Source organism: Mesoplodon bidens (genome assembly GCF_964165515.1).
Source record: "Mesoplodon bidens genome assembly, chromosome: 2".
In the NCBI taxonomy this organism is placed as follows: domain Eukaryota; kingdom Metazoa; phylum Chordata; class Mammalia; order Artiodactyla; family Ziphiidae; genus Mesoplodon; species Mesoplodon bidens.
The window spans coordinates 173423139-173450096 of record NC_138177.1 but is presented as its reverse complement, the minus strand read 5'-3'; positions in this window follow the sequence as shown (position 1 = coordinate 173450096).

Below are 26958 nucleotides of genomic sequence, written 5' to 3'. Positions count from 1 at the left end.
GTAGAAAAGCCAAGAGGGAGATGCAGAGCTGAGAGGCCTTTCTGAGCCCAGAAGCTAGCCACGCTGGACTGCCCAGCCATCAAGCCCACACGCCTCCTGGGCTTCTGAAGCTGGGTGAGCTGCAACCAGCGACCTCTGACAAGGACTGGCTGTGACTCCAGTCCCTGATGGACTCTCTCCTGCTGTTATGTGCCAGCCTGGGCCCAGGGGCCATGAGGGGATTCGCCACCAGCATGAAATGCGAGTCCTGGCAACATGTCAGCATACTGGGGCACAGCCATGAATCCAACACAATCTATGTCCCTGAGGAATTCACAGCCAGTTAACAATTACCCACCATATATGCAAGTCATGTCCACGGAGTGAGGTGTATTGTAGAGATGTACCTGAGGTGCCGGGAACTCAGAGGAGGGAAGTAAAGGGAGGGAAGATGAAGCAGATCCCCAGAGAAAGCGACGTTTAAGGCAACACTTGAAGGAGCGTTGAGATGAATGGCTCAGGTCCTACAACATTCCTGGGCTTAAATCCTGTTCAGCCCCTTGCTAGTTCTGTACCATTGGGCAAGTTAGTTAATGTCCCGGGACCTTGGTTTCCTCATCTGTAAAATGGGCATCTGCCCCGTGTGTTTATTGAGAGGGTTCAATGTGATAATATAGGTGTAGTGATTAGTACAGTGACTAGAGCAAATGTTCAGTAAATGTTAGTCTATTATATTATTATTTCATTTAGGGCAGGTACATCGTAGGTAGCAGTAAAAACGGATACTAAGAATCACACATTCATAAAGGGGATAGGTGTGCAAGATTCAGGTTTGTGGAAAAGGAGAAAGGGTTCTGGGCAGTGGGGCCATCGCAGGCGATGGTGCAGGGGAGGGGCAGAGCGACGGGCAGACTCAGCACAGCTCCTCCCCCGCCTCCGCCAGCAGCAGGAAGACGTTAAGGCAGGGAAAGGGTTGGGAGGACAAGCATTAGCCATCAGGGTGGGGGTCGGATGTAGAAACCTAGCTTGTTACCATAAACAACAATGCCACGTCTTTTCTTTAGAAGAAGAATCCGCAGCCACCTAACCCAGAAGTCACTTGTCGATTTGCTCAATTCGGTTAAGTTGCTCGTCAATTCAGTAAGCAAAAAACCCCAGTCCTGCCAACCATTTGCCCAAAGCAAGCATGAGCTTGGCGTGAGAAGTTCATGTTAGGATACGCTATTATGTAAACACCTAAGCAGGTCTATCTGGGCACAGAGGTGCCCTAGGAACCCAGCCCCCAGGAGAAATGAGAGAAAAATAATATGAGACAACGTCACAGTTATTTTTGCTTTTGATCACGTGGAAAAGAATGATGTTGACTCCCGCGAGCTCCTGGAACAGTGGAAGAAGTAGTCCCTGTGAGGCCAGCATCCCTCCCCCCATGTGCCCGACCTCTCCTCCAGCACGACATCTAACCTCGAAGGAAAAAGGCAGTCCTCTGGAGGGCTGGGTATTAAGTCATTCAGATCCTTCGCACCCTAACCTCCTGGGTGACCTGAGGTTACACTGGCCGATTTGGACAAGGGCACCACTGGCACCTTACAGAAAAGACCATCTCTCCACCCACCTACCACCCCCATTCATTCACTCACTCACTCCTCAGCCCTCACTGACATCCTCACTCACTCTTGGTTCCTGAATCCAACCTTCCAATCACTCAGGTTTTCATTCACACATTATACGTTCGTGAACGCTCTCTCATCACCTGGGCACTGGGTGTTGTGACTGGGTGCAGGTGGCAGGGGTGGCTGTGGTGGCTGTGGGGTGAGATCACTTCGAGTTGACGGGGCTGGCTGCCCAGGGCTCTATGACCACAGCAACGGCATGAGACATCCCTGGGGCTTTCCTGCAGGCAGTGGGGTAAGAGACCGGGGGCTCAGGGCAGGTGGGGCGAGCGGGTCGGGAAGGCACAGCCACTGGGCCAAGTATGAGCAAATTGAAGCCACATTGGGGAACATTCTGGGCTTCTGACTCCTAAGCATCAGTGGCCTGGGATTGTGGCTGCTCCAGATTAAACAATATCCTAGTCCTCCATCTCACCAGGTCTGGATATTGGCCCTCCCTGTGTATTTCAATGCTTTCTCATTTCCCCTGGGGTGTGCAGGACCTTAGGGCCATAGAGAACCAGGAGATGCAGGAGCGGGTGATGTCCAACAAAAAAAGAGACTGGAAAGGCTGGCTTGGGAGAAGGGCTTCTCAGAGCTGCTTACAACTTGGTCAAAAACACATGCCTTAGAGAGAGGTTTGGAGTCTCCTTGCCTTGCGCCTGTACGGTTTGTGCGTCTCGTGTGAATACAAACATCTCCTAAGTTCCTGCAAATCAGGTGCACCTTGGACTTCTTCTAAGTTACTCCAGACCCTAAAGGACCATGGCCATGCGAAAGAGATCCTAGTACCTATTAGATAAATTTCTTGAAAGAAGAAGAATATCTTAGGCTTCTCCATTCCAAGTACCTAGTGCAGGGGCTGATAGTAAAGATTTTCTTTCATTCACTCATTCATTTATTCATTCATTCATTCATCAAATACATATCCCTACTCTATTAGTTTCCTAGGGCTGACATCACAAAGTACCACAAACTGAGTGGCTTAAAACAATAGAAATTGATTCTCTCACAGTTCTGGAAGCCAGAAGTCCTAAATCAAAGTGTCCAATCGTGTTCTCTCTGATACTCTGGGAAGAATCCTTCCTTGCCTCTTCCTAGCGTCTGGTGGTGACTTGTGGTCCTTGACTCACAACTGCAACACTCCAGTCTCTGCCTCTGTCGTCACATGGCATTTCCCCTGTGTGTCTGTGTCCAGATTTCCCTCTTCTAATGAGGAAACCAGTATGTTGGATTGGGGCCCACCTTAATGACCTCATCTTAACTTGATCATATTTAAAAAACGCTATTTCCAACTAAGGTCACGTTCACAGGCACTGAGGTTAAGATTTCCACAAACCTTTTGAAGGGGACACAGTTTTACCCATGATATTGACTGTGTGCCAGGCCAGGTGATGGGCATTGGAGGAAAATACCCGTTGGATGGAGACTTCATTCTTTTACCCCATAACACTCCTATTGGGGAACTGTCCTCCTAGGACTGATGACTCAGCTGAGCTGAAAACTTCCTGGATCCCACGCTTGCTGGGAACTCCCACCACCTCTCTAGCCTTACCTGCCTGGTTGCAGCCTCTAGTGGGGCCTCAGCAGCTCATCAGTAACCATAAAAGGAACAGCAGGCAGGATAAATCTCACTCTGAAATTAATGTAGCTCAGGAAAAAAAAAACAGTACATTTACTCATTTCAACTTCTTGTTGCAAGACTCATAAATGAATAAATCCAAAATAAATATAACCGGGACGAAGGGAGAAGCCACAATAAATGCAATCCTGTCGCCCTAAATGAAGACAAAAGCTCCGAGACAATATTAAATTCCATCCCCAAAGGCTCATTTCATTTCCGACCCAGATTTCCACAACATCGAGTTTTCCAGCACCCCTCCTGCTCCTATCCTGGGAATTCTGCTCCCTGGTCCTTCCTGTCAGCCTCTGAGTGTACTGGTCCTTGCAGTTCGTCGGCTCTGGCTGCTCACATACCAGCTGGCCCCCAAACTCTCGAGACGTAGCCACTTCCTCAGCTCTGGGATGGGCGGCTTCTACCGCACTCTGGGGACCCGCAGCATCTGCTTGGGCTTCTAAGATTTGTGTACCAGTATCCACATCTTCCCGCAGCCCCGGTGGATGGAGCATAAGCAGCGCTCCACTCACATGTACGTCTCCACAGATGCTTTGGACCTGTGGTCTGGGAGACCAGGAGGCAGGATGGTCAGTGTTGGCTGTCCTTCTAGCCAAAATGTGTCAGCCAGGTCTTCTGGGGGCCGAGGCAGGTCTTATTCTTCTTCATGTTACCCTGACAACTACGGATCTCATCCTTGCCCTGCATTCTACAGACACAGTGCCTGGATATCCTTGGGGCAGGGTAGAGTGGGAGCGTGGAAGGCAGAGAAAGGAGCAGTTGGAGGCAGAGGTCCCAGCCTATGTGGGGGCAATCGTCTCCTCCCCAAGGAAAGATGATCCAGCCTTTATTTATGGAGGGTAAACTCTACCAAGCCAGGGGCTGCGTCCGCCTGTTTATGGTAGACCCCATATCCCAGGCCTCATATGCTCTGAGCCCTATATGCTCAGCTCAGAGGCTGGTGTATGCAGGGCATCACACATACTTGTCAAATGGCTTTAAACTACACTTACTGACCAGTTCCCCACCCTCGATGATGTTACCAGCCAGGTGATCTTGGGTGGATTATCAATGACCATGACCATGGATCAGCTGGGCTGAGTGTTTCACAATCTTAATGACTCAGCTGAACTGACTGGGGAGGTGGTGAAAGGTTTTCAGGTAATCCTGAAAGAGCTGACAGATGGCTGTCACCAGTGCCAACAGGTATGTCTGTGTCAGAACGCTGCCCACATCAAGAACTGTGTCACCTGTACCCAACCCTTCCCAGAGAGGCCGTGGTGTTGACCTTGCTGTTGTTGGTAGGGGTAGGTTTACTTTCAACAATGGTAAGAGCTGCCATGGGTTAGCACCTACTGTGTGCCAACTCCTTTCCCTAGGCTTATCCACCTGTTCATTCAATAAATCTCATTTGAATGCCTACCATTTTCTAGGTTCTATGTTAGTAGTACTGGGGATTGCTCTGTTGTCATGAAGTTTACATTCTAGAAGGGGGTAGCATATTCTATTTTATTCTATTATGCTCTAGTGGAGAGAGTTATAGATATTGTCATATTATTAAAAATATTTATATGTACTTTATTATATAAAATTTTAATTATATTAAAATTTATTATATAAAATTTATACGGTATAAAATTTATGTTCTGTTATATTTCATATCATACCATACTATTCCTACTTAACCCTCATAACAGCCCTGCCAGGGAGATATTATCTTCGTTTTGTAGCCGAGAAGACAGGGTCAGAGAGATAAGTTAACGTGCTAAGTGCTCACAGCTTGTGAGCAACCGGGCAGTGCTGTGTGGGAGCCTGGTGGGACGAAGGTGGCTTTGGGAGTGGGACAGACCTGGATTTGAATCCGAGAGGGAGACTTCATCCCCTGCAAACCTCAGTTTTCGGAGCTGGTGTGGTTTCCCTGCTAGGACGTCTGGAAGACTCGCCTGGGGTAGCGTGTGTGCAGTGCTCAGCTCCTGGCTCATCACCGGTGCCAGGTAAGAGCCACCCCTTCATGGCTGTGATCATGGTCCCTATGAAGCCAGGACCACAAGGCTGCGCCGGGCAGGACCCAGGCCCCTCACCTCCTGCGCTGAAGCTGCCAATGCCACTGCGTATGCGAAGACCAAGCAAGAATCAATAGCCCGGAGATGGAAACAACCTAAGTGTCCATCATCCGATGAATGGATAAGGAAGATGTGGCACATATATACAATGGAATATTACTCAGCCATAAAAATAAACGAAATTGAGCTATTTGTAATGAGGTGGATAGACCTAGAGTCTGTCATACAGAGTGAAGTAAGTCAGAAAGAGAAAGACAAATACCGTATGCTAACACATACATATGGGATTTAAGAAAAAAAATGTCATAAAGAGCCTAGGGGTAAAACAGGAATAAAGACACAGACCTACTTGAGAATGGACTTGAGGGTATGGGGAGGGGGAAGGGTAAGGTGTGACAAAGCGAGAGAGAGGCATGGACATATATACACTACCAAACGTGAGGTAGATAGCTAGTGGGAAGCAGCCACATAGCACAGGGAGATCAGCTCGGTGCTTTGTGACCGCCTGGAGGGGTGGGATAGGGAGGGTGGGAGGGAGGGAGACGCAAGAGGGAAGGGATATGGGAACAGATGTATATGTATGACTGATTCACTTTGTTATAAAGCAGAAACTAAAAAAAAAAAAAAAAAAAGTCCCGACTCCTCTCTTGCACTGGAACCCCAAGCGGGGAGGGGTGGGGTGATAAGCCCCTCTAGCTCACTGGCCGTCACTTATCACCGGAGGGGTAGCAGGGGTCAGGGTTAAGAAGACAGACTGTGGGCCCAGGTTGCTGGGTTCCAATCCTGGTTCTGCCACCACTGTATGAACTGGGGCAAGTTCTTTACCTGTCAAATGAGGTTTTACCTCGCAGGGCCAGAGGAAGGATTGAGTCTATGTAAAGAGCTCAGGACAGAGCTGGTCCCATGGATCGTTAGCGAATGGATGCAGACCAGGCTGTGAGGAAGCGGGCCTCCCCTCCTGGTGGGGTTGACACCCCGAACCCCCCACCGGGAATTGCAAATGAGTCTTGAAATGAAGTACCAGGGAGATGGTGGCTTTTGTCCAGAAGAAGCCAGGCAAACACTTCTCTCTCTTCTGCTCTGTCCTCGGGGGGCTGAACGTCCAGGAAGCCCACTCTTGATGCCAACTCCAATCCGCCCTACTATGTGTCCTAGTGGTTCACATGGATGGTACAGGTGGCTGCCTGTGGGGTACAGTGTCCAGAACCATCACCCTAATCACCCATTCCCAGTTCCCTGGGGAATATTTAAGTCACACTTACTTTTTATTCCTTTATTTTAAAAAACAATTCAGTGGGTTTTAGTAAATTCAAAAAGGATATTCACAAAGTTGTAAAATAATCACCACAATCAATTGTAGAACATGTCATCACTCTAGAAAGAAATTCCATACCATTTAGCCATTACCTTCCCACTTCATCCCCATCCCCCCAAGCACTGGCAACCATGAACCTGCTTTCTGTCTTTATAGATTTGCCTATTCTGGACATTGCTTATAAATGAAATCTTACGCTATGTGGCCTTTTGTGACTGGCTTCTTCAGATTTATTTGTAGACTTCTACACGGATAGAGTTAGGAGAGATCTCCTAAATCATCCTTCATATTTCAGATCATCCTTCATCCTTCAATGGGGCCATAGTTAAGCAGTTGCTTGCATTCATTCATTCATTCATCCATTTATCCATTCATTCAGCAGCAAACATTTATTGGATACCAATAATACGCCAGACTCTTGTCCAGGCAATGGAGAGATGCAGGCGAACAAGACAGAGAAGTCCAGTGCTTGAAGCCACAGTCAATAAACACAGAAACACAAACAAAACAGGAGCTGTCAGGTTGCAACCAGTGCTGTAAATACAGTGAAAGAGGGGAATGGGAGAGAATGACTGGCCTCGGGGAGGGATGCTACTTCAGCATGGTGGTCAGAGAAGGCTCGGGGCGGAGGGGATATTTAGAGTGAGGGAGGCACCCATGTGAAAGTATAGAGGAAGAGCATTCTAGGAAGATGGAACTGAGTTTAAGGACTGAGTTTGGAGTGACAGGGGGTGCAGAGCAGGCCACTGTGGCTGGAGCTTATGGTATGGGGACAGTGGCAGGAGGTGAGGTTTGCTTTCCCCTTGATCTTCCCAGGCCATTTATCCATTGTAATGCCATTATTTGTTCATGGTGTATTTGTTCATGGTGGCCTCTTCTTTGCTAGTGTGAAGGCAGGGTTCAAATGCTAGGGCTCTCTTTATGCCCGGTGCCCAGCCTGGGGAGTGGTTCCCACCAGGAGTGGGTCAGCGTTGTTTGAAGTGATGTCTTAAAGGAACGCCCATTATAGGCCTTTTTGAGAGCGGGTTTGCATAAATGAAGGTGGGGTGGGAGGCAGCTGCAGAACCCAGAAGTGTGTGAGGAGAGGGGTCCCAGGGGAATGGGGCGGGACCAGGTCGCCAAAGACACGCTCTACCCGTCTCCTGCTTCCTGCATCATGTACTTTTTTTTAACCCCCACATGTCCTTGTCACTTCTGTCATTTCTCCTTGAGAATCAAGTTGTTTGGGAAAAAGAAAACCAGTTGCGTAACCGTGTCCGTTGGCAGGCGCGTTCTAATTTTAAAAAATGTGTCACTCTCCAAGCTGCGCATCCCTTAATCAGGCAATTACTTTATGATGTAGTATAGTTAAGGAGAGGGAAAAAATAAAAAACCACCAACCCTTGAAATCTCAAACAATTTCTTATGGAGAATTAATTTGGTAAATGTTTGACTTGAGCTCAAAAAAGTCTTTTGTTTGCATTTCTAAATGACAAAAGGGACACAAAAGAAAGGTAATATTTGGTCTTAATCAATCTTTTTCATTAAAATTAGCTCCCCAAACCAAGGATGTCATGGAATCAGTGAATGTGGGGAGAAGGGCTTGGGGGTCTGTGAGGAGGGGGTGTGAGGACGTTTGTGGGGAGGGCAGGATTATTGCGTGGGCATGGCCCCGGGAACACAGGATGGGACGGGATGAGTGGCGCTGGCACTGAAAATAGTAACGTCATGGATTGAAGGCTTCCCACAAGGTTTTCAGCCCTTGTTCCAAGCCTTTTCAAATACCCTATCATTTTTTACCCAGAGCAACCCTGTGACGGAACTATTGCTATGCCCATTTTACAGTTGAAGACACTGAGCCTTGGGGAGGTAAGAGAATTTGCCCAATGCTTACAGCTGGACGAGGCAGAACTGGGACTTGAACCCAGGTCTCCTGATTCCAAAGACCATGCTTTAGCATTTACCATCCCTAAGTGCACTTTTTGTCTCTGCCAAGTCCCGGGACAGTTCCGGGCAGATCGCAATGCTGGAGGGGCTGCCAGGAAGCCCTCGAAAGTATATAAAGAACCTTACCATTTCTGCCAAGTTTTCTGCCAAGGGTGTTTCTTCCAAAGATGCCCTGAGTGGAAAGGCAAATTCGAGACACCTAAGAAGCTTCTCTCCAGCACCCAGGGCTTCTGAGGGACCCCATACTTGACCCTGACCTGCCCGTTCTCCTGTGTGGTTCCAAATCTTTCCTGAGCCCCTCCCTTCATCAAAACACCCAGGTTTTTGTGTCCTTCCCCTCGGCTCCCCAGGTCATGATGAGTCAATAAGCCCCTGTCCTGTGTGATCTGTGTGTTGTTAAACCCAGGACATCTCCAAAGCTAGAGATGTCAGCTTCTGTGCAGTCTCACAGAGGAAGCAGGTAGAGCTGGAAGGCAGGGGGAGTGAGGCTGGTTTTCTATCATCATTTGATCCATCTGCATCCGTAACTCTCTCTCTCCAAAGCTCAAGCACTGAGACTCTTCCTCCTCACCGCCCCCCCCCAACCCTTTATGATGTAGAACAGTCTAGATGGCCATTCTGGCTAACTGTTTCCCCCTTTGTTCCTGATTTCTTTTTTTTTTTTTTTTTTCAGTATGCGAGCCTCTCACTGTTGTGGCCTCTCCCGTTGTGGAGCACAGGCTCCGGACGCACAGGCTCAGCAGCCATGGCTCACGGGCCCAGCCGCTCTGCGGCATGTGGGATCTTCCCGGACCGGGGTACGAACCCGTGTCCCCTGCATCGGCAGGCGGACTCTCAACCACCGTGCCACCAGGGAAGCCCTGTTCCTCATTTCTTTATCCAACTTCCAGCACTAGGCTATAAAAACAGGGCTGGCCATCATCAGAGGTGGAGACTGGGCATGGGACCTTGGTTTGCAAAGACAACATTTTCATTGGGGGAAGTTGAGGGTGGTGGGGAATCTTACTGCTAATATATCTTGTCCCTGCCACAAGATCACACATGTGATCACATTTGAACAGCACTCTATCGGCTAAAACACAGCTGTGTCTTGAGACAGCAGAAAGTCCAGGGAACCCATGAACACATCCCCACCAAAGACTGGCTGGATGTCGGTCCCCTGAAAGTCTCCTGCATCAGGGCAATGGGGCACCTTAGCCTAGACAGCCCCTGGAGGACCCTAAGATCGCTGACAAGTTGAAATGGGAAACCCTAGGCAAGTAATTGCCTCATGTCAGGCTTTGTGACAAAAGCAAACAATTATTAAGCACCTACTGTGTACAAAGGACTTACTTCTGTACAAGATAGGTATAATTCCCCCCACCCATTTTATAGATGAGAAAACTGAGTCTCAGAGAGGTTAATCCACTTGGTCAATGTCACTCAGCTTGTAAGCAGTCAGGCAAGGACTTGAACCTAAGTCTGCCTGATGTCACAACCCATTCCCTGACCATTACATCCTCTTGCTTCCCAGCGATGTGCACAGGGTCTGTTTTCCTATCTGCTGAAAGAGGTACCGCCTCATTGTACCTTCATGGACGTAGCATTGGAAACAAAAGTTTGTGATGTCTTTTTCCAGGAATTTGGATAAGGGTGGACTCCGGGGCAGGCTAGGACCCCTTGTTGGGTTACCATTTCTATGTCTGTATAGCATTTGGTTATCATGTCAGGAAATTGCTGTAGCCAGTGCATGGACTCATGCATTCAGTCCCTCAAAGTAGTATTTATCATGTTCCCATGGTGTGCCAGGCACTGTGATAGATGTTGCCATTGTGAACACAACTCATTTGGTTTCTGCTGGCATGAAGTTTGCAGTTTTGTTGGGAAAATGGCATTTGACCAAGTAATTAAAACATCATATCTGTCAGAGTGCAGTGTTGTATTTTAAGAAGAAAGGGATTTAATACAGGGGATTACGTGTTTATAAAACTACTGGATGGTCTGAAGAAGCAGGGCCTAGGCTGGGTCCCTGGGAATGACTCTCAGAACAACGTAGGCCTCATCAGTAGAGGGGCTGGGACCCTGAGGCCACCCTGGATGCCCTGCCATCTGGCTTTGGAGCCATCACTACTGATGACCCAGCGCCACACACCAGGAGGGGTGAAGGGCCACCTGATGCTGTGATCCAATGATTAGGGAATCATCTCAAGAAGCTCCGTCACCATCACTCTTTCACAATACCCAGGATGCTGGTGAATTAACCTAGGAACTTGCTGCAGGAAAATCACAGATATTTTAACCAGTGGAGAGGATCAGAAACCACAGACAGATGGCATTCACTTTATGTTTGCCTTCCAAATGGAAACCTCATTTTATCCTAGATCTCAGCTGCAAAGGAATCTGGGAGATGGGGCTCTTAGTCTTCCAGACCAGGAAGTATGGGGAAAATAGGTACCATGTATTGATAGAAAATATCCAGAGAATCCAGGTTGAGGGTTGGGAAGGAAGGCCCACAAGAGGCTGTGGGTATATAATGATGAAATGAATCCAGACAGTGGGGTGAGAGGCAGCTTCTCTCATGATGGTGATTTCCAAGCTGAGGTCTGAATGGTGCAGTCTGTATAAAGGCCCTGAGACTAGGGGTGGAGGGAAAGCAGAGCATGTCTGTGACAGGTTGGATGATTGTTCAATAAACGTTCATTCCCCCTCACCTTCCACGTGGGTGGTATGCACTTCCCTGCCCAGTGGCGTTAGCCACGTGACTTGGTTTGGCCAGATATGATATGAGCAGAGGCCTGGTTTAGCTTGGATTATTGTGTTCTGGTGATCTATCATGAGAAGCGCCTCTCTGGACTCCAGAAAGAAAACACATGAAGTTGAAATAAACCCTCTTTTACAGAAAAACCCGGACGAACTTTTTGGCCAACCCAATACCAATGGCACATGGTAGGTCAGGGGCAGAGCAGAGGCTGGAGCCCAGGCCTCCTGGATCGCATCTATACCTGTCCTCCTGTCATCTCATCTAAATGACAACAGCAACCATTCAACAACACCAGTATTCAAACTTAGCCAGTCATATCTGATTTATCCAGGGCTGCCTGATTTAACCGTTAATGTCTCCACTTGCAGATGAGGAAACTAGGCATCGAAGAGGTTCCACTTATTGCTCAAGGCCATACCTGAGCTTTTTTCTGCCCAATGCCCATGATCCCAGCTGCTGGGCACAGCAGACCCCCACCAGCCTGGCTTCTTATCCCAGCTGTGCTGAACTGGACTGCCGGCTCCATGCGCATCAGCTTCTGACTCCGTGGCTCTCTGCAATTCTGCTGACTCAGGTGGGCTAAATTTATACCTCAGGCAGGAGCGTATGGGGACTGTTTGCAGTAGGTGATGGAGAGGTTCAGATCCCATTGTGCACTCCTGGTAATTACAGGCATCTCTCTCGGTAGGCAGTTATGGCATGCCTGTGGGGGAGATTTCCTTCTCAGAAGGTGGCTCATGAAGCAGGCTTAGCCTGTGTCTAACAGGAATTAACAAGGGCAAGCGTCAATGTGGGGAGAACAGAGGAAGGGAAGACACGGGAAATTCTACTCTTGGGACATCGGTGGAAGGAGGGAGATAAGAACTCCAGAAATCTAAAGGGGGGCTGCATCTGGTCCAGCCCAGGGCACTGGATAACGTGGAGCCGCCTTCCCACATTGGGCTCTAACAAGCACAAGGGCCCATGAGATGTTAGCAGATGATCTGCAGACCAGAGAACCCCCGGTGTGTTCCTCTCCCACATTTTTTAGCTCTGTGCTTCCTGGAAACAGGGCAGCAGTGCACTTCCTGGACCCCTTGTCCTTGTGTGAGGCCATGTGACTCTTCCTGGCCAATGAGTTGTGAGTGAAAGTGGCATTCATCACTTCCGGACTGAAGCATTTAAATGGTGGTGCAGATCCTCAGGAATTCTGGGCCCCCTGCTGGGAAGCACCTCTTGTCAGTGAAAACCATGAGCAAACACCCCCTGCAGTGGAGACACAGTATGGAGATGTTTGTTACTGCAGCATAGCTGAGTCTAGCCCCACAGATAAAAATGATCCAATGAGAAAAGGAAATACTACAAACCCAGTCCATTTCTTAGAGATTTACAGGGCACATTATCAATGAAGGATCTGAGAAGTCCTGAAAAACAAACAAATAAGAAATTTGTTTTCCTTGGTTTAATTCAAAGTTTCCCAAATGTATAGACTAGCAATCCTTCGCACCAGTGGAACATCTTTGCCTGGGACAGCAGGATGGCAGCAAAAATCTTCCAGGGTGCTCTTGCAGACTCAAAAAGCATCTCTGGAAGACATCTCATCTCAGACATCCTCCTGTGAATGCTGACACGGGAAGCAGTGGAGAAGGGTTTGAATATTCAGATAGGAAACAGAAAATCTGCTTATCAATCCCGCTCTGTCACCAGCTCCATCTCTAATGTGGAAAGTCATCTCTTCTCTCTAAACCCCATCAGTGTTCTTCCTGAGCCTCCAGGCTTATGATGAAATGACTCTGTAAAGTGCTTGGCACGTCAGAGGTGCTAACTTGGCTGCTGCAGCTGTCCCAGATGTGCACACAGCTGTCTGAAGGGTGGACTGCAGCCATGCAGGGAGCACAGAGCCAGGATATGTTAAAGCTGCCAAAGAGAGGTAGTATGATTTGGAAAGCAAGCCTGTCAGTCTGTAAGGGGGATCAGTAACACATGAGACCCCACAAATTGCCCCTGGGATATTCCATATCTCCCTGGTTTCCTGACTGAGCTTCCACACAGCTGCTAGAGCCCACCCTCCTTGCAACCCCAAGGATGTGGCATCCTGCCTCTAAGATCCTCTGCTGGGACTTGCACTGGCAGGAACCCATGGAAATTCACTCTGATCCTCCCACCTCCATTAAGACTGCTGTGGTCCCCAGGGCTCAGCTTTCCTGGTCCCAGTCACTGCCATCTCCCTGTGGGATCCCCTGGGATACCATTGCCACATTCCCCCAAGGCCTTTCCTCAGCAACTTTCAATCTTGGACACCTGCTCCTTTGTCCTGGTGGGGACTAAATGTACACTGACTCCAAAAAATGTTGCTCTTTTCTCTGGGTCTCAGATGTCACCCATAGGGGAGCCAGTGGTTTTCAAACCATTTGTGTTTTGAACCATGGACTCTTCCCTTTGAATGACACCTTAGGTGGAGCCCCGATATGTACAACACAGGTGAGGGCGGAGTGCCCTGCTCGTCCATGACTTCTCGGCTCACAGTGTGAAAGTCACTGGATTAAACCCACTTGGAGAGCCTCCCAGCTCATGTACAGTCCACAGCTCAATGAGACAGACTCCTACTGCCTCTCCCTCCTTCTCTCCTGAGGACCCACACCCTCTGCTCCCTGGTGCCCCCTCCCTCCTCCACTTAGGCCAGAGGCCGCTTCCCCTGCCTCTGACTGGAGGCGGACACCCCAGAGGCTGCCCCTGCAGCTCAGGGATTCCGGGAGCTCACAGGATGGCAGCAGAGGCCGGGTCCCAGCCCCGCCTCGTCCTTGCATCCTCACCCCCACCAGCAGGGTCTGCTGCGATTAGAGGCTGGATTGGGGGTCACAGCGAAACATTTTCTGGCTTAGCTGGGGATCCCTGGATTTCCACTGCCTCACTTACAGAGGACGGCGCCCGAGCTCTTCCCCACCCTGAGGCATCTGGGAGCAGGAACTGGGCCGCCCTCTCTGTCCTGGGAGCCAGCACTGCAGGTCTCCAGAAACCCTCCTGGTACCAGCCCCCTTCTGACCTGCTAGCTGAAGAAGGGAGTTCATCAGCTACAAATTAGCATCATTATTCAACCCAAGTGCTCTGTCGGGGCTTCCACAAGGGAACCGTCAAGTGCCCAGTCTGGGGGTCTGCTTGTCCTTGCTTGAGGTTTTCATAATCTCTGGAGATGTTTTTTTTTTTTTTTTTTTGCGGTACGGGGGCCTCTCACTGTTGTGGCCTCTCCCATTGTGGAGCACAGGCTCCGGACACGCAGGCTCAGCGGCCATGGCTCGTGGGCCCAGCCGCTCTGCGGCATGTGGGATCTTCCCGGACCGGGGCACGAACCCGTGTCCCCTGCATTGGCAGGCAGACTCTCAACCACCGCGCCACCAGGGAAGCCCTGGAGATGTTTTTTAATGTAATAATAATAATGACAGTGATGGGTGTGCACAGGAGCATTCCCTCCACACCCCGAGTCATGGTGCCCAGTGGGAGGGCCTGAGGTAGGGGCAGGGTACCAAAATGCGCCCCCTAAAATAACCACAAACCACGGTGATAACAGACCTTGTGGCTCCATTTTAATCTGCTCCCTGCTTCTAGAATCATGCCAGCATGATGAAAGAAACCCCTGCCCAGTTTCAAATTTATTCAGGAGCGAGGATGTATTCCAGAGGTTCACACTAATCCCTTTTGGGGATCTCTCTGAGGTGCTAATGGATCCCCTCCTGTTCCTTTTGAAATGGTTCCCTCCCATCAGGTTATCTGAGATTGGCCAGTAGAGAGAACAACCATACTATACTTAAAAGAGCTCCCTGCATCAGAAATAACTCTTTGGGAAGCAAGTGACAGAAAAAATTAATTCTCATGGGCTCAAGCAACAACCACCACAGATGATGTTTTAGGCCACAGAACACATATGTTTGTGAGAGAGCTTCAGGTCTGGTTGGATCCAGGTGGCCCTAAAAATTCTGACAGAATAATATAAAAATATAAATATTTTATTTACATAAACATGTAATAAGTCCAAATATAAAAATATTGATCATTCTTCTTTGCCATTGCTTAGCCCTGCTTTCATTTGTGTTGACTGCATTCTCAGGCACTCCCCTCATGGCTCCAAGATGGCTGCCAGTGGCTCAAATCTTCCATCCTACCATCTTAGTGCAAGAGTCTTCTTTTTCACCAATCCCTCCTAAAGTCCAGCACTGACCCTCCCATTGGCCCAGCTGAGGTCACATGCCCATCCCTGAACCTGATGAGATGCTCTGACTGGATAGACCTGGATCACACGCCCATACCTGGAGCAAAAAGGGGGACAACCCCACTCAAACCACCTGGACTGAGAGGGGAGGAAGGTTGAGTGTCCCCAGGGAAATCAGGGCACTATTAGGAGGAGTAAGGGATCTGTATTCTGGAAAGGCAAAACCTCGATGGATATTTATGTATATTGACACTGTAGATGGAACTGCTCCACATCCAACCCCTACTACCACCATACTCACGGCTTTCAAATCCAGAGCTGGCCTATAATTCAAGCTCAACCCTGAAAGAGGGAAAACTTTCTTTATCAAGATGGTTGCCTTGGGCTTCCCTGGTGGCACAGTGGTTGAGAGTCTGCCTGCCGATGCAGGGGACGTGGGTTCGTGCCCTGGGCCGGGAGGATCCTATATGCCACAGAGTGGCTGGGCCCATGAGCCATGGCCGCTGAGCCTGTGCTCCACGACGGGAGAGGCCACAACAGTGAGAGGCTCGCGTACTGCAAAAAAAAAAAAAGATGGTTGCCTCTAGGGCCAGAGATCTTGGCAATGGTCAACTGAAATTGAGGGAATCACAGATGTCAAGGTCACTCAGTCCAGCCTTCACCTGATGCATCTTCCCACTGCAGCCTAAGAGGTTGACTAGTCTATATGTCCAGGGAATTATCCATGTCCAGTAGACAGTGACCTCCTTCAGGCTGAAGATTTTGTTGTGTTCACTTATTTAATCCCAGGACTGAGGACAGTGCCTGGCACACATTGCAGCATAAATCAAAAAATTTCACAATTGGTTGGTTCTGACTTTTAAAAAATTCTCCTTATGTACATATATTAACCAAAATTTAGTTTGGGGGGGATTTCTACCCTCTGGTTAGGACCACTCAGAAAAACGTTATCATTTTCAGGGGACTACATTTCAGACATTTGCTGCTACAAAATATCTATCACGTCTACTCCATCCAGTCTCTCCTTAGGCTACACAGTACTAGTTCCTTCAACTACCTCCCACATGGTATGATTTCAAGTCCCTCTACCCAGATTCTCTCTTAACCTAATCCCTTTGGCCATTATCTTGCTCACAATGTGGTGCCACTTCTCCAGGTGGGAGTCCTGGTGTAGAGTACAGCAAGATGACCACTTCCCACTTTCTGCCTACTCTACCTCCATTAATATGGTCAACATCCCATTATTGTTTCAGTCCCTATATCTTATTGGAGACTCACAATATACTTATTGTTTTCTAAAACCTTTGGGTTTTTCATATATCCTAGCCATGGTTTTCCCATCCCCTACTTGTATGGTTAAATTTTTATATGGTTCCTGGTACTCAAGTAGAAGCTGAGGATGGGGAAATTAATCTTTCTGGGGCACTTCTTATGTCCCATGTACTTCATAGGCATTCAGCTATTTACTTCTAACAGTATTTTTTTAATAGATCTTTATTGGAGTATAATTGCTTCACAACACTGTGTTAGTTTCTGTTGCACAACAAACAATATTATAAAGTAGGTATAATGGTCCCCAACTTATACACGTTCAACCTGAGGCTTAGACAAGTTCCTCATTTGCAAAAGTCACACATCTTAAAAGGGGCAGATTCAGGATTCAAACCCAGACCAGCCTGGCCCCCAGGCCCAGGCTCTTATAGCAACACCATGAGTTACTCCTAATGATAGGGGTCTGAATTGAAGGCAAGGGAGCCAGATCACCCCAGAGAGGGCTTCACTGTGCATTGTGTAAGTTCCCCTTGTCAGCTCTATGTAAGCCCTGTCCAAATACATCCCACTGTACTCCCTCTGACTGCCCTTCTAGATACTGCTTCCAACATCCTGCAAGAACTTTCATAACCTGAAAGTTCTCTATGTCCATCTGCCTACTTAGCACGGCTGTATCATCAGGGCACTGTGGGCAGCAGATGGGGTTGTTCAGCAAGTCTGGGGACAACAAGATATCTTGGAAAATGTACGCAGAAGAGAAAAAGGCCAGTGTGGTCCATTGCTTCCCTACCTTCTATTCACCAGCTGTCAAGGGGGCCCACCAATTAAGTGGCTGTCTAGGGCTTTCAAAACCACTAATCAAACCTGACAAAATTTTTAAAAAGAGCTTTTTACAAATTTTCTCTTCATTTACTTTTTTAAGCATGTTAAAAGGTTCATTAGGGATCTGCAAAGGATGAAGAAGCCCTTCTCCGGCTACCCTCCTCCTCCACTCAGTAATTAAGAACACAGCTGCCCCCAACAGGAGCTTTCATGCCTCCCCCGTTGGCAGCGGAAGATGCAGACAGGAGTTCAGAAGCATCTTGTTAGCGTGTCTGCCTTGCAAGAATCGCTCGCTAATGGGAGATGCTGGGAGTTGGTAATTTGGTAAAAATGTGTTGTTATTGTCAACAGACGGCTTCTCCAGCTCCTGCCTGGGCCCCGCCTGCTCTGTCTCTTGTACTGCGAACTCGGCTGGGAAACAATCAAGAAAAGATGGCCCTCTGGGAGTCCAGGCAGAATGTGTTCCCTTAAGGAACGCTCCAGAATACGTGGCATTTGGGAGCTGCAGCTCACGTCCCCCCAGAGAACGGTTTTCCCTCTACGGTGGGAGCTAGGGCCTCGTGGGAATGGTGTGGGCCCCAGAGTCAGAAAACCTAAACCGAGACCCCATCTCCGTCTCTGAGTTACCTGGGGCAGGTGGTTTCATCTTTTGACTTCATTTTCCACATCTGTAATGTGGAGATAACAGCTTCCTCCTTGCAGGATTGCCATAAGGGTTACCTGTCCGCAGTGGTCATTAGGATCATAACTGACATTGATGGGGCTATTTGCCAAGAGTGAGACCCTCTGCTAAGGTTTCCAAAACACCCATTTCATAGACGAGGAAAGAGGCTCAGAGACACTGAGTGACTTGACAGTGGTCACACAGCTAGGCAGTGGGGTGGGAGTTGAAGCCAGGCGTGTCCATTTCCGAAGACTTGTATGTACTACACATTCTTGTTTCAGTCAGACTCCAGATGCAATTGTAGCTGTAATTGCCGTGTGTGCAGAGAAGGTTCTGTACATGCCCGACGTTGCAGAAATATCCATATTGACATTCTGGGAGCTGCCAGCCTCTGGGAATGGGAGAAGCAGAAGGGACCATCACCAATTTTCAGGGTTGGGGAGAAAAGGGAGGAAGGGGAGAGGGAAAAGGGGCCGGGAGGCTGGCTGAAGGCTCCACAGCGCATCAATCGATCCACGCTCCACGTACCTGGAGGGACCAGATCTCAGAGGCTCTGATGAAAGGCAGGCCCAGTCCCTACCTAGCAGCAAAATGACCTTCTAATAGAATAGGGAAGCTGACATGGAGTGAGTGGAAATCTCCAAATAACCAACAAAGCCTCGTCCTCATTTATTCTCCGGATATTCCCTGAGCGCCTGCCATGAGCCCTGGGGGTACAATGCGGGGGGTCCTTGTAGATCTCTGCCTAGAGTCCTCCCGAGTGTCCCAGTGCAGGTTCTTACTGAGCACGATCTGACTCTGCCACCCCAACGCTGTCTCCTACGACCCCCTCCCCCCACTCTCCCTCATGGGCGGCAGGCCACTGTCCGGAGTTACCCCGTGACACCCCGCTTCCAGTGTTTCCACGATGAGCTTCTCATTATCCTTCAGGTTTGAGATCAAATGTCCTGCCTTAGAGGCATTCTCCCAGACGTCTCCCCGTCGCGAGGTTCCTCCCCTCCCCTTACGGTCTCTGTCCTCACATCCTTTTTGTTTCCTTTATAACCGTTAGCATCATTCACAGTTATTTTCTTATTCGTGTGCTTCTTCCACCTCTTTCTCTCCCATTAGTCAGAAACTTCTTGAGGAGAGTAACGATGTCTGTCTTGTTTACATCACATCTCTGGAGCCTGAAACCCAGTAGGTATCCAGAAAGTCCCGATTGAAGGTACCATGCACAAGACATTTTACCTGCCCCTGGGGGGCTTAGAAGGGAGTTACAGGTGGCATTGGTGCCTGGTAGAAAGGAAGAGCTCATCCCAGTGGGCTTCCTGGAGGAATGATGCCTCCAGGGTAGGGATGGCCTGAACACAGATGGTGGGGAGGCTGGGACAAGGGAGAAAGCAGAGTTTGTGAGAATCACTGTGCACAATAGCCATGATCCCTGGGCCCCAGGGGAAAGGGCCTGGCCCTGCTCTGGTGGTGGCTTCAGGGAAAGGACAGCGGAGGATGGTGGCCGTAACAGTTAGCCATATCATTGACAGAACTGGGCCAGCTAGGGAAGCCCGGCAGCTCTGAGGTTGGCCTGCCCACAAACCCTGATCCCAGTTTTTTGCCCGCTGCTATAGCAGCTGCAACTGGGCCCCTCAGCCAGACAGAGAGAGGAGTAAAAACAAAAAAGGAGATAGAAAAAACCCCACACCGATTCCCTGGGAAACACATTTGCAAACAACATCTCATTGAACAAGGAGTGCGTGCGAGGCTCAGGCGGCAGCAGGTAAGCTGGTAAGTGACCTCTTTTCTTCTGCTGACACAAGGCCCTCCTGTTACCAAGCGTGGCAGAGCTGGCCATGACCTGGGCCTCCCCAAGCAGGAGCTTCCACCAGGTAAGATGTTTCTTCTGGAAAAAAACACTGATGCCCAGCCGGACCTACAGGGGTCTGATGAGCAAATGTTCTCTCCTGTTTCAACATCCCAGGTCAATAGACATTCTCTGATGACTGCTAAGTTCCAGGCTCTGAGCCTCATGCTGGGAAGGCAGGTGAAAAAGACAGAGCCCATGCCCCTGAGAGGTTGGTAGTTGGAAAGGGGAGAGGAACATGGAAATCAGACAGTAGAATCAGTGCAAAGGTGATGGGGGGGACAAAGAAGGGCCATCGAGACTGATGGGCCCTGGGACCCCACTCCTCTATTTGCTGGGGGGGGGTGCTAAAGGCCGAGGGCCCTGGGGATAGCATCCTGGGTGGAGGAGAAGGCACCACTTACCTGGAAATACCACCACCCCGTGGTCATACCCAACTTACCCAGTTCCTTCAAGGCCCATGGTTGGGTCAACGTGTCCCATATATGACAGAGGATCAGCACACATGCCATCTGGGGTTCCCTGTCCCCAGAGGTGAGGCAGAGAGAAAAAAGGAGTAAACCTGGAAGGTTTTGCCTGTGATTAGCACAGATTGTTAAATTAGTCGGGCTACAGAGTGGTGATGGGATGATAGCTGTGAGTAGTGGTCAAGAATTTTCGCTGATACGGCAATGGGGATGAGTTCTTACAATGGCGGGGGTTGTGATACCCCAGGAAAGGATGAAGGTGTTGATGCTGGTATAGAACTGCGATAACAATGGCAATTGTGGCAGTCCGAATCTGGATATTTATCTCACCTCTCTGCGTCTCAGCTTCCTCATTTGTAGAATGGGGATGATGCCTGCTCATCAGGCTATGAGGATTTTAAAAAGGCAGCTCCAAAATCCAGAAGAAGAGTACAAAGAGAGGGGCAGATTTCAAGGTGGGAGGGATGCTTTCCAGCTGGGGGGGAGTTGTGGGAGTCTTTCTTGAGGAGCTAAGTTTCTGGTGAAGACCTGGCGATGGCTAATAATCCAAGTGGGCTGGCTGGGAAAGGTGGGGGGCTGGGCAAAGCACCTTGTAATGAACACGCAGTTCATAAAGCTCAATATAAAGCAGGCAGCCGTGCTCTATTGCACAAGCCTGCTGGTCTTCTTAGGATCTGTATCTCTATTGGAAATTGTCATGTCTCTTCGCCTTCTTGTTTATTGTCCATCTCCCCTATCTAGATTGTAAGAGCCAGGAGGGCAGCCTCTGAGTTTGCTGCCTAAAGTGATCTGATCCAGAGTGGGCATTTGGTTACTGCTTGTTGGACAAATGAATGGAGCTGTAAACGATGCTGTTCTGTGAATCCCAAAGGCAGCCTTGTGATGAGGTCAGCGATCTACTAGCTCATGATCTTCCACAAGTAGAGTTGCTGGCTTTTGGGGGACACCTGATCCCACTGATACTAATGCTTGTTGAGCGAGTGATATTCCAAAGGAGCAGCGTCCCCAAACCCTCTGCCTTTGAGGTACTTGAAGCTGGGATGCTTCATGTTATTATATCAGCGTTATTTTCTCATCTGTCCTAGCAGGCAGGGCAGAAATAGTGACCCCATCTCCCAGTCCAGGAGACAGAGGCTTGGGAAGGTCATGTACCTCTCAAGTTCACATGGGTGGGAACGGGCAGCATCAATCCCCAAACCCAGGGCTCTGTCTCCAAGCCCAGGGCTCCTTCCAAAAGCCCCACTCACCTCCTTCCAGAAACTCTACTCACCTCCAACATCCTAGACACTGATCAGTTACTCCCGTAGAGGGGCTGCTTCATTTCCGAGCTTCCTCTTCTGCCAAGTGTGATGCATGTGCTGCGTGTATGAATGTCTCCACTTTACCAGCTCTGTCTGAGGATAGTCACACAGGCGTATAACCCGACACAGTGCTGTGCAAACAGCAGGTGCTCACATATGAATTGACTTGGCCCCTTTCCTGCCTGGGCTGCTAACTTGCCACTCCCAGGAAGGAGAGGTGGCCTGGGAACTGCTCTACAGCTGAGGGTGTGGAGGGCAGACAGGGACACTGGGGTGGAGGGTGGTGCATAGACATTGGTGCAGCGGGGAGGGGAGCCCAAGGGCAGGGGGTGAGAATGAAGGATGTGAGGATGGAAACCCAGAGCCCAGCGGGGCCCAGCTGAAGCAGGAAGGAAAAGAGCACATACTTGCTGTGTCATATAAATGCGAAACAATAATAATAACATTGGTTTGCGTGTAATAATAAAGTCTACAGGGACTGAATTACCTTGATAATGGGCTGCAGATGTCAGAGAGTTATTTGTTTCTTGAGGGAAGAGCTGAGGGTTGCATTCTCTCCCTCTCTCTCTCTCTCTCTTTCACACACACACACACACACACACACACACACACACACACACACACACACACCCCAAGGACGTCGCTCCAGGTGGGGAGAAGGGGGATGGACCCTGGCAGAGAGTGAAGCAGCTGAGGCTGGGGGCTCAGAAGCGGGTTGTGATAGTCATTGTTGTTGCTCATCAGATATGTGCCTTCTCACCTTATGGGCACATGCAGGTTTGCATTTCCTGACCCCCATGTGGTTGTGGAGTCACTGAGTTGTCAGGGGAAGTGATGTGTGTCACCTCTGGGTGGGAGCCCCTAATGGTTAGTGCAAGACCCTCCAGAATTGCCTTCCCTCTGCTGCAGTGATAGTGGAAGTGCACGTCGACATGACATTCCATCAGCCTGGGTCCCGGAGTGAAGAAGAGGCCGTGTCAAGTCCCCATTGCAATGGACATAGAGCAGGAGAAAGAAACCAAACTTTGTCAGAGTGAGCCATTGAGGCTGAGGCTCATTGTTACTGCAGCATTACCCATCCCACCCTGACTGACAGAGGGCCCTGCTTTGGGACCAAAGGCTAAGAATATAGGTCCCAGACCACAGAGCCGTGCAGCTGTCCAGAATCACAGTCCCTCAATCATGATTTCCCTGGTCAGATGGAAACTGTCCCCAAACCTCCAAGACTAGGAGATGGGTCTCTCGACCTTGAATCATCTGATGGTCCTGTCCCTGCATTGCTTTGTTCTGCTAGTTGTAACATCGATCCAGAAGTTACAAGTCCCTGTCCAATTCAGGCAATAAAAATTAGATGGGATGTCCAGTATCATGGAGACAGAAGGTGACCTATTGACTGAATTTTGCTTTTTCAATTACTTTTAAGGTCATCACATGTCAGAACACTGTGGCTTTGGGGTCAGAGCCTGCATAACGTAAGTGGTGGTTATCAGGAACTGTGTTCTTGTCCCATCCCCTTATTATGAGGTGGGAAACCTTGGCTCACGTATTCAAGACCACGCCCAACACAGTGTGTTGTTTTAAACTTCCCTGGACTCTCCCTAAAGTTTCTCTCTACATTTCCCCCAGATAGGTGGTCTCGGAGAACCTGATTACTACCTTCATGTCATATTTTGGGAGGTCTAAGGAGCGAAGGGAACTTTGAGAGAGAAAACCTCACATCCGGGTTTAAATCTTAGAGGCAAGATAATGATGCACACTCTTCTGCCAGGTGGGTGAAAATTCAACCAGCTCTTTGCTTCCTATGTAATTATCCAGAAGCTCAGCTGGGGTCTCACCCCCAAAGTTTCCCACTGTACCAGAAGAGCTGGTGCCTGGGAATTCTTCTCTGTAACCTCTCCACCTCTGCTTTTGTAAATAATCCACTCTTTGCCTCTCTTGCCAGGAAGTGCCATTCTTCAGAACTTTAATCATGTCTGCACCTCATTTCTGAATCGTTTCCAGTTGCCGCCTTGCTCGGCATCTCTGCACAGATCGTGCTTTTACTGCTTCCCCCATCCCATATACTATACACTCACATAGTCAACCTAATAGCCCTCACAGCCTGGAAGCATAAATCACATTTTAAAAAGGAGCAAAGTGCTTTAGCACCTTAAGCTGGAATAACAATAACAAGAGGTACCACTGATGGACGGTGCCAGGGACGGTGGCACGGACTGCTCCAAACACTACAGACAAGTTAACTTTTTCCTCCTTGTGACAACCCGGAGAGGTGGTATGGTTATTTTTCTGCTGAGGAAACTGAGGCACGAAGCATTTCAGTAACTTTCCTAAGGTCATGCTTCGGAGACAGTATCTGAGCTTTCTGTGCTGAGCCTTGGAGTCTTCCCTCCTAAGCACTATACTCTGTACTTCTCTGAAAGGAACTTTAAGGGTCCTCAACTCCAGCCCTTTTTGGAGACAAGACACAGAGGAGCAAAGTGACCTTTAACTCCCACGGAAAGCTAGTGGCAGATCCGCTAACTGGTCCACTCCCATCAGTTCTATTCCAGGCTTCCTACATCCCTCCTGTGGGGCAGCTTTGAATTGTCCGAGGCTGCGTGGCTCTCTCTTTCCGGCTCCACCCACGGGCCAGGCTTCCTTGTTCTTTCCAGAGACCCAGCCCGCACTGAAGAGGCGAGCCCACCCGATCTGTTCTGCTCCCGGCCCATCTGGAAGTGAATCCGAGATGAGACACAGTAGCAGGAGAGATGCACCCCAAGCACCATTTCTATGAGGAAATGTTAACAGAGGCAGGGGATTCCCACTGGGCTAGGTCCTGGTGGAGCTGCTTAAAATTCTTTAAAGGAGAACAGGACCATTCAGCTTGGTTGCACCTGGCTTCTTGCCCTGTTGAAGCCCAGACACCGGTGGCCTCCTCCGTAAACACCTCTGCTTGACAGAGAGACAAAACAGATCCTTAAACAGAAATCTCAACTTGCCAAGGAGCCCTAGGGAAAAAAAGGTGAAACCAATTTTCAACCAGGAATAGGAGAGTCTTCAGGGTCTTTTGGTCGACAGGTGAGAACCAGAATTAGGAAGAAAGCCCACTGAGCTCTGAATTTACCTCCTCAATGACATGTCGTGGAGCATTAAAACTAATCAGCTATGCAATGATTTTATTATATAAGCCAATAAAATGGAAAAATTAGATTTTCACTGCTCACTGCTAGGCTGAGGTTTTTAACCTCATGTTTTATAGCTTCACGGTTCTCAAAGAAGATTTTTTAAAAATACATTCTTTCCATCTTGAACAGAGTTACTCAAATATTTCACATGCATGCATCTGGTAGATAGAATTCTTGCTCCTAATGCTTCACTGACCCGCATTTCCCTTTGCCATGTGACTTTAGAGTAGAATGGCATTGCAGCCATCCCTGCAGCATTGACTCTGGGTGAGGCCATGTGACTTGCTTGGGCCAATGAAATGGGAGAGAAAGTGATGGAGAGGCATTGTGTGTTTCTAAGTGTCCTCAGCAAACTTCCCACCCTCCATCATGAACAGGGCATGCCCCAGGTTGTGTGGTCTCGGGATGAGAGATATGTGGAGCAGACCTGAATCCACCCCACAGCTGGAGCCTGAAGCCTGGAGCCTGGCCTTGCTGAGTTGCAACTGGTCCACAGACCCGTGAGCACAAAGCCAATGCTTGTTTTTGTAAGCCATTGCACTTTGGGGTTGTTACGCAGCTTTATTGCAACAAAAACCTAATACAACATATATACTCATGGAGGTGGACAGTCTCATAATCTCTAATTTGGAAGAAGCTTTTTTTTAAGTTAATAATATGGCCATCACTTATCAAGGACTTATTAAGTGCCAGGCACCTGTGCTAGATAATTTACATGCAGCATCATTTTCAATGGAGGAAACAGAAGCTCAGAGTGGTCAGGGAACTTGCCCAAGGTCACTTAGCTAATTAGTGGTACAACTAGGGTGTCATCCTCAGGTCTTGCTGACTACAAAAGCCTCACTCACCCATGCTGCCCTCACCTCTTGGAGATGGTCAACCTCACACTTCCGTGGTCCGGGCCTCTGTGACACGGACTCATCCTCCAAGATCTCTGCCAAAATTTCTGTGACTTTGAGTCCTTTACTTAAATTAAAAGGAATTGATCTCCTCCTCCAAAGTGCAATCCACTTTTGAACATTTAAGATTACTGGGAAAAAAAAAAAAAAAAGATTACTGGAAATTCTTCCTTATCTTGAGTCAAAACCTGTCCCTCTCTGATCCTGACTGTTTCCTCCTTTGGGACTACGTAAAAAGCTGGAGGTCTCCTGTCTATATCCTGATCTCTCAAATATCGTTAAGACAGGTTTTGCATTCATCCCATGTTTTCTCTTTTCTGAACTAAACGCCTCTACTTCCTAGCTGTCCTTAAGAAAACACATCTTTCGGTGAAATACTGCATAAAAGTGCATGAAATATAAATGTGCATGAAAAGTGCATGAAATATAAATGTACAGCTTAATAAATAACTCTAAAGCAGTCTCGTAAAACTCCTTCCAGGCCAGGAGCTGGAGTTTTGCCATCTCCTGAAGACCCTGTTGTGTCTCTTTGATTAGCTCTGGTCCTCACCCAGCTGGAACCACCATCCTGACATTTATGGTAATAATTTCCTGGTTTTCTTTATTGTTTTGTTACCTGCATATCCATCCCTAAACAATACAGTTTAGTTTTGCCTGTCTGTGGACTTCATGTAAATGGAGTCATGGAAGTACTTTTTTGTGCCTTGTTTATTTTAATTCACATTTTGTTTATAAGATTCACTCATGTTGTTGCTTGTAGCTAGACTTCATTTCTTTTCCTTGTGGTTCTAGTATTCCACTGTATGAATACATTGCAATTTACTTATCAATTCTATTGTTGGTGGACATTTAGAATGTGTGTAGGTTTGGGTTTTGGCACACAACACTGTTATAAATATTCTGATACATGTGCCTTTGTCATATACCTGAGTTTCTCTCAAATCAGAGGATATAGGTATCTTCAACTTAGATGATTCCTAGCTGCTTTCCAAAGTGTTGGAACCTAATTCATATACCTGCTAGTAGTTTTTGTGAATTTACATTGCTCTTCTAACTGTT